The following is a 12,723-nucleotide window of genomic DNA, read 5'->3' on the forward strand; positions in this document are numbered from 1 at the left end:
ATATATATATATATATATATATATATATATATATATAAATAACTCATCTTAAAATTTTATAATTTTCAGATGTTTTGAACAGATAACAGCAAAGCTTGTTTTGTTGTCCAAGTTTGTCTTGAAATTGTTAATTTAAATTTTATATTCAATAAATAACACTATGAAAATAAATGTCTATCAATGAAGATAAATCGCTAATGCTAAAAGTTTAATTTTTCTTAATCTTTTGCTATGTGACTGAATAGGACAAGTTCATGGTATAGTTCAGTAAAAAAATAAAAAAATAAAAAAAACAACAACTGCAAAATACAAACAATGAAAGACTTAGTGACCCTTTATATTTTCTCAAAATATCAGACTCTCAAAGATCAGACGTATTTATTTCGATTACACTATATATATATGTGTGCATTTCTCAAAGATGTCTCCCTCTCTGCCTCTCACCCCTCCCCCCTGCAATAATGAGCTTCTCTGTGCCTGACTGAACGCACACACATACTGTAGAGACATTCACCAGAGTGACAGCAGGTTTCTGAGTTCTTTTTTTAATTTTCTTTAATTCATTGAAGCTTGTATACATTTTTTATTTACAGCACTTGCTCAGAATGATTAGATCTCTGTGTGAAAAAAGTTTTAAAGAGTTTGGATGCTGCACTTTAAAGATATAAAAATATTTTTTACTATATCTTTAAAAAATCACCACGTCCACACCGTTCAAGATATCCAAAATCCGCTCGCAATTTAACATCTTCAGAATCTTCTCTTCATGTTAAAAAAGTTTGGTGTGAACAGCTGCTTGTTCTTAGAAGTAGTGTGAATTTGTTTACAGCCTGATTTTTCCAAAAATCCACATTCAAATCAAAATAGCCGGCTTCCTGTTTGTCTTAGCTAATGAGTTTGATTTAGAAAGTTGTCCAAATTGATGAGATTAATATATGTACAGAGTTTGGTGACTGTAGGAAAAACTAACCCCCCAACTTTTGTCAAAAGATGGCGCTATAGAGTGCCTGCTCCACGCCCATTTATGACCTTTTGCCAGTGTCTAACTATCATAAATATTGATGTGTGTGTTGAGTTTCATGAAATTCTAAGCATGTTAACTGCCTCGAAAAGACAGGAATCTAATTTTAAAGTTTGACATGTTGCCATGGCAACAGCATTCGATTTATCATCGACCCCTTTACATATTCTTATCGGCCGTGTTTTGACATGATTTTGATGAAGTTTAAAGAAAATCGAGTAAAATTAAGAGGCTGATTTCAAAGCATTTTGAAAATGACACACTTCCTGCTGCCAGTTGGTGGCGCTATAACTTTGACTCATAATAGTCACATTTATGGAATCGGCATCATACAACGAACAAACTGGTGAAGTTTCATCAGAATCAGGCAATGTGGTCAACAGTTATTAGACACTTCCTGTTTCTCATTTCACGCCATAACTTTGTCGCCTTGCCACGGCCAAACCGTTCGAGATATCAAAAATCTCCTCGCAATTTAGCGTCCCCAATGTCTTGAGATCATGCTGACCGAGTTTGGTGACAATCCCATGGAATTCCTGGGAGGAGTACGTTAAATTCCAGAGCATGCGCTTTTTAAACAGCCCTAAATATCTCACTTCCTGTCAGGTGGAGCCTATGACATAGAGTACAAAAGTTGTTTGGCTCAGTGAGATCTATATGTGTACCGAGTTTCATATCAATACGTGCAAGTATGTGTGCGCAGTACATCAAGTTTTCAAACTGTGTTCCAGGGGGCGCTGTAGAGGCCCTGAACCACGCCCGGGTCCCAGCCTCTGTGGCGTCCTGATGGCCGCAGATTCTGACGTGTGTGCAAATTTTCAAGAGTTTTTGAGTATGTTAAGGCCCCCAAAAGTGCCCGGAAGGTTGAAAAAAAAAAAAAAAAAAAAAAAAAAAAAAAAATAATAACCCTTAGAAGAACAATAGGGCCTTCGCCCTTTTGGGCTCGGGCCCTAATTAAAGCTGCAAGCAGCGATGACCGGGCCCTCGCCGACTGTGCAGTCGCCATCCCGATAGCATCAGGAAAACGGTGCCCAGTTGGCACATGCATTCACAGTAACCATTTGGACTAACCGTAACTGTCTTTCCCTCCTCTCTGACTCTTTCTCTTACCACCCATCCCCCCTCCTTACACTCAGCCACTTACCACACAAAAAAGAGTGCAGAGCAGAGTGAGATCAGATATGTTTTTTTTATTTTCTTTCATTCGTGGAGTTTTGTATAATTATGAAATGTACTGTGTTTGATCAGAATGAATCGTTGTTTTTTTTGGAAAAAAGTTTCAAAGAGTAAGGATGCTGCACTTTAAATATATAATAAATCATTGAAAATTGAAAATGGAAAATGAAATTCTATGCACGCTATCTGCCTCAAAAACACAGGAAACAAATATTTGAATTTATTTTTTGTTTTATTTATTTGCCATGGCAACAGCATTTGATGCATCAGGGACGCCCTTTACAGACTCTCATCGGCAGTGTTTTTACATTATTCTGATGAAGTTTGAAGAAAATCGATTACAAATATACTGTTCGTTGTTCGTTCGTGTTTGTTAGTTCATTAACCATTGTTAACAAAAGAGACCCTATTTTAAATAGTTACCATGTTTTATGGTCTACAAGCATTTTTAAATAGTATTTTAATAATCTATAAGCATCTGTGAAATAATTATAAACACATATATTAAAAATAAATACATATTAACTTAGTTGATTTGTTTGGCCTTTTTGTATTTGTTTCTCATTCTAATTAAGTGAACTGAGCAGTATAGTGTCATACTTATAAAATATTTTGTTCTATCAGTGAGATTGTATATATGTATTTAAATCATATAATTTTTCCTTAAAAGATAAAAAAAAGATTTTAATGCTCTTTAAGCACCTATACAAAATAATTATGTAAAATTACACTGACAGTACAGTATATATCAACTGATTCTATGGATTATTGTCATTCTTATACACTGACAATGAGCTAAATAGCATTAGAGGTCAAACGATTCCTTATCTTATGAGGACCTCTAGTGTTCATCTCTGGTATTAGAGCTTTAATCTGAAAAATTTATATGACACTTTTAATGTTTTTGGGGCCTCTGAGCATGATAACATTTTGAAACTACACGTATTTCCTAAGAATTTCTTGTTCTTTATATGTAAAAAGTTTTGATGAGTTAGAATAATGCAATTTAAAGATATATGAAAATAACTTCATCTTTTTTATTGTTACTTTCATAAATCACCACATCAACACCGTTCAAGATATCCCAAAACCGTTCACAATATAGGGAACATTTTCCCAATATTCTGAGGATGATGATAAGAACATGTAATTCATGATGATAACAAAATGTTATTATTGCTTGCTTTACGTCCACCACTTCTGCTTAAATGTCATCGTTACCTATCTATTCAATTTGTGTGTGGATATTGCTTTGCAGGTAACTCCTGTTATAAGACATCACTTTTAAGCGCTACATAACTAAGAAAGAATCAATTAGGAAAACGGTGCCCAGTTGGCACATGCATTCACAGTAACCCTCAGCCAGTTTGGATTTAAAGTTTACTGAATTGAAAGGGTTAGACTTTAAAATCAACACACAGACACATACGCACAATATATAAAATTGCCAACCAGTGTCATTTGTTAACATTAACTATATTAGTTAACATGAACAATAATTAAATAGTATTTATTAATGTTAATTAATATTAACCTAAAAAAAGTATTCATATATTATTTAATGGTAAAATAACATATTTTAACATTAGTTTATGTACTGTGAATTAACATGAACATGAACACAGTTCATGTGGGTGTACAGCAATACACAAAGTGCTCTATAAACGCTTCTTTCTTTCAAAATATCTTTAAAAATCAAGTTTAATATTGTAATGGGGCGATATATATATGGTATAATGGTATAATTTTTAGATGTTTTGAACAGATAACAGCAAAGTTTGTCTTGAAATTGTTAATTTAAATTTTATATTCAATAAATAACACTATGAAAATAAATGTCTATCAATGAAGATAAATCGCTCATGATAAAAAGCTGCATTTTTCTTAATCTTTTGCTATGTGACTGAATAGGACAAGTTCATGGTACAATTAAGTAAAAAATAAATAAAAAACAACAACTGCAAAATACGAACAATGAAAGACTTAGTGACCCTTTATATTTTCTCAAAATATCAGACTCTCAAAGATCAGACATATTTATGTAATTACACTACATACAGTATGTGCATTTTGTTCAAAGATGGTCTGTAGAATGGCTCTCTACTCTGTCACCCTCTCTCCCTCTCACCCCTCCCCCCTGCAATAATGAGCTTCTCTGTGCCTGACTGAACGCACACACATACTGTAGAGACATTCACCAGAGTGACAGCAGGTTTCTGAGTTATTTTTAAATTTTCTTTAATTCATTGAAGCTTGTATACAATTTATATTTCCAGCACTTGCTCAGAATGATTAGATCTCTGTGTGAAAAAAGTTTTAAAGGGTTTGGATGCTGCACTTTAAAGATATAAAAAAATAGGGTTATGTTTTTTACTACATCTTTAAAAAATCACCACGTCAACACCGTTCGAGATATCCAAAATCCGCTCGCAATTTAACATCTTCAGAATCTTCTCTTCATGTTAAAAAAGTTTGGTGTGAACAGCTGGTTGTTCTTAGGAGTAGTGTGAATTTGTTTACTACCTGATTTTTCAAAAAATCCACCTTCAAATCAAAATAGCCGGCTTTCTGTTGGTCTCAGCTAATGAGTTTGATTTAGAAAGTTGTCCAGATTGATGAGAACAATATATGTACAGAGTTTGGTGACTGTAGGAAAAACTAACCCCCCAACTTTTGTCAAAAGATGGCGCTATAGAGTGCCTGCTCCACGCCCATTTATGACCTTTTGCCAGTGTCTAACTATCATTAATATTGATGTGTGTGTTGAGTTTCATGAAATTCTAAGCATGTTATCTGCCTCGAAAAGACAGGAATCTAATTTTAAAGTTTGACACGTTGCCATGGCAACAGCATTTGATTTATCATCGACCCCTTTACATATTCTTTATCGGCCGTGTTTTGACATGATTTTTATGAAGTTTAAAGAAAATCGAGTAAAATTAAGAGGCTGATTTCAAAGCATTTTGAAAATGACACGTTTCCTGCTGCCAGTTGGTGGCGCTATAACTTTGACTCATAATAGTCACATTTATGGAATCGGCATCATACAAGGAACAAACTGGTGAAGTTTCATCAGAATCAGGCAATGTGTGCAACAGTTATTAGACACTTCCTGTTTCTCATTTCTCGCCATAACTTTGTCGCCTTGCCACGGCCAAACCGTTCGAGATATCAAAAATCTCCTCGCAATTTAGCGTCCCCAATGTGTTGAGATCATGCTGACCGAGTTTGGTGACAATCCCATGGAATTCCTGGGAGGAGTACGTTAAATTCCAGAGCATGCGCTTTTTAAACAGCCCTAAATATCTCACTTCCTGTTGCGTGGAGCCCATGACATAGAGTACAAAAGTTGTTCAGCTCGATGAGTTCTATATGTGTACCGAGTTTCATATGAGTACGTGCAAGTATGTGTGTGCAGTACATCAAGTTTTCAAACTGTGTTCCAGGGGGCGCTGTAGATGCCCTGAACCACGCCCGGGTCCCAGCCTCTGTGGCATCCGGACGACGGCAGATTCCAACGTGTGTGCAAATTTTCAAGAGTTTTTGAGTATGTTAAGGCCCCCAAAAGTGCCCCAACGGTTGAAAAAAAAAAAAAATAATAAGAATCCTTAGAAGAACAATAGGGCCTTCGCCCTTTTGGGCTCGGGCCCTAATAATAATAATAATAATAATAATAATAATAAACGAAGCAGATCCAATAGGGTCCTCACACCATCGGTGCTCGGGCCCTAATAATAATAATAATAATTAAAGCTGCAAGCAGCGATGAACGGGCCCTCGCACCCGGGCTCACCGCCGACCGGTGGATTTAGGAAAACAGCAAACGGTGGGCAGTATGCTTTTAATACATTAAATGTAGGAAAAATAGATCAAAGTCACTTAAATGTGCCAAACTTCCTGCTGCCAGCTGGTGGCGCTATGCCTATAACTGATTATTGGCATGTAGATGTGTTCAGGCCAGCACTTTCATCAAACATATGAAGTTTGGTGCAGATTGACCTTGGTATGTTTGAGTTAGTGCAAGATATGATATATCCTACTGCCAATAGGTGACGCTATGATAATATCTGAATATTGGCCTTTAGATGTCTTCAGGCCAGGACTTTTACCAAACATGTGAAGTTTGTGGCAGATCGGACATTTTATGGCTGAGTTATAACAACTTCTATGTCCATGGCGAAACATCAAACTTTGTCAGGCCACCAAGGACACGCCCTTTGACGAAAACTCAAGATCTTCACAATTTAACATCTCTAAGGCCTCTAGATCAGACTGACCAAATATAATGTTGATATCATTAAATCTCTAGGAGGAGTTTGGTACAAGTCGTTTCCTGATGCCAACAGGTGGCGCTGTGATTATAATAGAATATTGGCCTTCATATTGGTTCAGGCCAGGACTCTTATCGAACATGTGAAGTTTGAGGCAAATCTGACATTTTATGGCTGAGTTATAACAAGTTTTATATCCATGGCAAGACCTCGAAATTTGTCAGGCCACCACGGACACGCCCTTCAACGAAAACTCAAGATCTTCGCAATTTAACATCACTAAAGCCTTTTTTATTAGACTGACCGATTTTGGTGTTGATCTGATTAAATCTCTTGGAGGAGTTTGTTGCAGAGTACAGCATGACACTTCCTGTTGCCAGCAGGTGGCGCTATGAGTAAAACTGAATATGGGCATGTAGATGTCATCAGGTCAGGAGTGTTATCACACATGTGAAGTTTGGGACAGATCAGACATTGTATGCCTGAGTTATAGCAACTTCCTTTTTCATGGCGAAACATCGAAATTTGCGAGGCCGCCACGGACACGCCCTCTGATGAAAACTCTAGATCTTCACAATTTAACGTCACAAAGGGCTTTAGATTACACTCACCAAATTTGGTGTTGATCGGAATAAATCTCTAGGAGGAGTTCGTTCAAGTATGACACCTGAAAATGGCAAAAATGACACAAATTTTGCTGAGAAAATTAATGATAACCGACTTCCTGTTGGGTTTCGGATTTTATCTCAAGAGGCTTTTTGTAGGTATTGGTGTGTTACATATGTGTACCGATTTTTGTGCATGTACGATAATCACAGCTGAATGCGCACACCGCGGAACGTGTAAAGGTGGCGCTATTGAGCCATTTTGCCACACTCACTTCTGCAACCCATATCAGATGTCCATTTTCGCCAGGTCTGATGTGTGTGCAAAGTTTTGTTAGTTTTCGGGTATGTTTAGGCCCTCAAAAATGCGATTCATTCCGGATAAGAAGAATAATAATAATAATTAAAGCTGCAAGCAGCGATGACCGGGCCCTCGCCGTCTACGCAGTCACCATCACGATAGCATCAGGAAAACGGTGCCCAGTTGGCACATGCATTCACAGTAACCCTTCTGCCAGGGTCGATTTCAAAGTTACAGAATTGAAAGGGTTAATTAAAATCAACACACAGACACATACACACAATATTTCAAATTTTGCCATCCAGTTTAATTTGTTAACATTAACTATATTACTTAACATGAACAATAATTAAATAGCATTTATTAATGTTAATTAATATTAAACTAAAAAAAAGTATTCATATATTATTAAAAGGTACATTAGTACATTTATTTATATTTGTAATATATATTTAAAATATTTGTGGGTTCATGTATTTATAATACATTATAAGGGTATTCTTAAGGCATTATAATGAATGCATAATACATTATAAAAACCTTATAATATGTTGTGTCATCTCATGAGCATTCATAAGAACAGTTTTAATTTATTAGAATTTTTACTTTTTTTATTATAGCTTTTATGAGTATGATTACCTCCTCATAGTTGTAATGTATAAGTCTCATATTTTGCCATCTTACTGATGTCACTTTACTTAAAGCATACAAAGACCACTTATAAGTAATAATAATAATATTTCTCAAATAGCCATAAGATCAGGTATCAGATCAGATGAATGTATAATATGATCAGTTTAATTATTTTGATGGTACCTGTTAGACAGCTTTTTATAGTATACTTTTTAAGTAACTCTGCAACTGCATGTCAACTAGCAGTAACTATTATTAGTAGTGTGCTAAATATAGGCTAACACTGTATTTTGACAGTTCCCCAAAAGACAAACTGATTATAAGTAACTTTGCAAGAACACGAACCGTCTACTTAGCCTAACATTAACCTAAGTCTACACTGTAAGGAGTGTTTGTTGGTGAGAGTTAGTTGCTTATAGTCAATAGAATAGAATATAATGTAAAAAATAAATCTAATATGATATAATCCATTACAAATGAAGTAGATTTAATATGGTTTCTATTGTGTGTTATAAATAATCAAAATCTTAAAAGCTATAACCTGTATGATATTTGTTGTTATGAATATTCATTGTATGATATAATATATTATATTATACGTTTTTTTATAATGCATTATGCGTTCATTATAATGCCTTTAGAAATATCCTTATTATAGGGGCTTCATAGAAAGTGTTACCAAATCAGTGAGAGACAAACAAAACATTTCATAATTTTTCATTAAAAAAAAGATTTTTAATGCTTTTAGTGTTTATTTTAAAATTAGGTAAAAGTATTGTGACAGTACAGTACATAACAACTGCAAATGAATCTATGCATTCGTTTATTTGTTTTACATTGAGAATGAGAAGAATAGGATTAGAGGTAAAAAATATTCCTTATCATTCGAGGACCTCTGGTGTTCATCCCTCGTATTACAGTCTTCATTTCTCTCTCACATCTGGATACTTTTAATGTTTTTGGGGTCTCTGAGCATGATAAAATTTTGATACCAAGCGTATTTTCTAAGAATGATTTGTTCTTCATATGTACAAAGTTTTGAAGAGTTGGTATTAGGCACTTTAAAGATATATAAAAATGAATGCTACTTTTTTTTACTGTGACTTTAAAAAATCACCACATCAACACCATTCAAGATATACCAAATCCGCTCACAATTTAGAATTTTGAGTATATTCTTATCATGTTGACAAAGTTTGGTATGAACTTCTTGTTTCTGCTTTGTTTAGTATGATTTTATTTACAGCCTGATTTTTCCAAAAATCCACATTCAAATAAAAATAGCCAACTTCCTGTTTATTATAGCTAATGAGTGTTAATTAGAAAGTTGTCCGGATTGATGAGAACAATATACGTACCAAGTTTGGTGACTGTAGGCAAAACTAAACCCCCAACTTTTGTCAAAAGGTGGCGCTATAGAGTGCCTCATGAACGCCCATTTATGGGCTTTTATCAGTATCTAAATATCATTAATACAGATGTGTGTGTTGAGTTTCATGAAATTCTAAGTATTTATAGTGGCTCGAAAACACAAAAAACTAAAGTTAAAGTTTGACACGTTGCCATGGCAACATGATAAAAGTTATCGATAATGCCCTTCACAGATTCTCTTTGGCCGTGTTTCAACATTATTGGGATGAAGTTTGAAGCAAATTGAGTAAAATTAAGAGGCTGATTTAAAAGCATTTAGAAAACGTTGCGCTTTATGCTGCCAGTTGGTGGCGCTATAACTTTTACTCATAATAGTCATATCTCTGTGATTGGCATCATAAGATGAACAAACAGCTGAAGTTTGGTCAAAATCAGACAAAGTGTGTTAAAGTTATTAGACACTTCCTGTTTCTCATTTCTCGCCATAATTTTGTCGCGCCGCCACGGCCAAACCGTTCGAAATATCAAAATTCCCCTGGCAATTTTGCGTCTCCAATGTCTTGAGATCATGTTGACCGAGTTTGGTGGCCATCGGTGGAAAGGCCTAAGAGGAGTATTTCAAATTCCATTGCATGCGCTTTTTAGACATCCCTGAATAGCTGACTTCCTGTTAGGCGAAGCACTGACTTTGAGCATGAAATTTGTTCAGCCCGATGAGGTCTATATGTGTATGAATTTTGATAACTGTAGGTCATCCGGTGTGTGCTCCAGAGTCCCTGAAAAGTCGCAATTTTTAACGTGATGCCACGCCCCCCCCAGGTGACCCCCCCATGTCAAAGTTTGTCCGGCCCTGATGGCCGCAGGTTCCAATGTGTGTGCAAAGTTTCAAGAGTTTTCGTGTATGTTAAGGGCCCCGAAATGACCCAAAACATTGATGAAATAATAATAATAATAATAATAATAATAATAATCCTTAGAAAAACAATAGGGCCTTCGCCCATTCTGGGCTCGGGCCCTAATTAAAGCTGCGAGCAGCGATGAACGGGCCCTCGCACCCGGGCTCACCGCCGACCGGTGGCTTCAGGAAAACAGCAAACGGTGGGCAGTATGCTTTTAATACAGTAAATGTAGGAGAAATATGTCAAAGTCACTTAAATGTGCCAAACTTGCCGCTGCCAGCTGGTGGCGCTATGCCTATAACTGATTATTGGCATGTAGATGTGTTCAGGCCAGCACTATTATCAAACATATGAAGTTTGGTGCAGATTGACCTTGGTATGTTTGAGTTAGTGAAATATATGATATATCCTGCTGCCAACAGTGTTGGGAAAGTTCATTTTCTACATGAACTAGTTCAAAGTTCAGTTCACACATTTTAAAATGAACTAGTTCAGTTCATAGTTCATAATTCAAATTTTTTGAACTAAGTTCGCAGGTTCCAAAATGAACTAGTTCATAGTTCTTTTATTTTTACGCGGAGTTGCTTCTTGAGACCCGACGGGCACAGTTTACACAAAAAGGTAAGATTTTTCCCACCTGGATCATCACTGACCTTTTCAAAAAATTATTTTAAGTGGACATATGAAGTTTCATTCATCATTGAGACAGAAGTAGTGCCGCTGCCTTCATCGGATTTTGCCTCTATTCATTTTTCGCAATTTGATGACGCATGCGCGGTGCGACTCTGTGGCGGCTGGTGTTGCCAGATCTGGTCTTTTCCCCTATATAATAAGGCCCGTTGTAGATTGTGTTGTAGCGGTTGTAGCCTAGATATTGTGCAGTCAGTGGTTATAGCCGGGATTTTGCCTGGCTCCATAGAAATCTGGCACTCTTTAGAACAAAATTGAACTACGAGAGAACGACGTTCATAAACGCCAGAATGAGCGCGTTCACGTTCACGTTCATCAGGCAGATATACAGCACGTTCAGTTCACGTTCACCCAGAATATGAACGAGTTCATGAACGATCGTTCAATGAACTCGTTCAGGCACAACACTGGCTGCCAACAGGTGGCGCTATGATAATATCTGAATATTGGTCTTTAGGTGTCTTCAGGCCAGGACTCTTACCAAACCTGTGAATTTTGTGGCAGATCAGACATTTTCAGGCTAAGTTATAACCACTTCTATGTCTATGCAGAAACATCAAACTTTGTCAGGCCACCACGGACATGCCCTTTAATGAAAACTCAAGATCTTCACAATTTAACATCTCTAAGGCCTCAAGATCAGACTGACCAAATATAATGTTGATTTAACTAAATGCAATCAATGCAAGGACTTCAGATAAATGCCAACTGTGAACCAGTATGCTACAAATTCCCTATTTTCTGATGAAGATGATAAGAACATGATTCATGATGATAGCAAAATGTTATTATTGCTTGCTTTACGTCCACCACTTCTGCTTAAATGTCATTGTTACCTATCTGTACAAGTTTTGTGTGGATATTGCTTTGCTGGTGACTCCTGTTATAAGACATCACTCTTAAGTGCTACATAACTAAGAATCAATAAGGAAGACGGTGCCCAGTTGGCACATGCATTCACAGTAACCCTCTGCTAGTTTGGATTTTAAGTTTACAGAATTGAAAGGGTTACACTTTAAAATCAACACACAGACACATACACACAAAATATAAAATGTTGCCATCCAGTTTCATTTGTTAAAATTAACTATATTAGTTAACATGACCAATAAATAAATAGCATTTATTAATGTTAATTAATATTAAGCTAAAAAAAGTATTCATATAAAGTTTATGTACTGTGAATTAACATGAACATGAACACAGTTCATGTGGGTGTACAGCAATACACAATAAAGTGCTCTATAAACGCTTCATTCTTTCAAAATATCTTTAAAAATCAAGTTGAGTATTTTAACGGGGTGATACATATATATAACTGATCTTAAAATTATGGTTTTCAGATGTTTTGAAGAGATAACAGTAACGTTTGTTTTGTTGTCAAAGTTTGTCTTAATTTTTTATTATTATGATTTTATATTCAATAAATAACACTATGTAAATATTGTCTATCAATGAAGATAAATTGATCATGCTAAAAAGTTGTATTTTTTTAAATCTTTTGCTATGTGACTGAATAGGACAAGTTCATGGTACAGTTAAGTAAAAAATAAATAAAAAACAACAACTGCAAAATACGAACAATGAAAGACTTAGTGACCCTTTATATTTTCTCAAAATATCAGACTCTCAAAGATCAGACATATTTATGTAATTACACTACATACAGTATGTGCATTTTGTTCAAAGATGGTCTGTAGAATGGCTCTCTACTCTGTCACCCTCTCTGCCTCTCACCCCTCCCCCCTGCAATAAT

Source organism: Garra rufa, chromosome 10, assembly GCF_049309525.1.
Source record: "Garra rufa chromosome 10, GarRuf1.0, whole genome shotgun sequence".
In the NCBI taxonomy this organism is placed as follows: domain Eukaryota; kingdom Metazoa; phylum Chordata; class Actinopteri; order Cypriniformes; family Cyprinidae; genus Garra; species Garra rufa.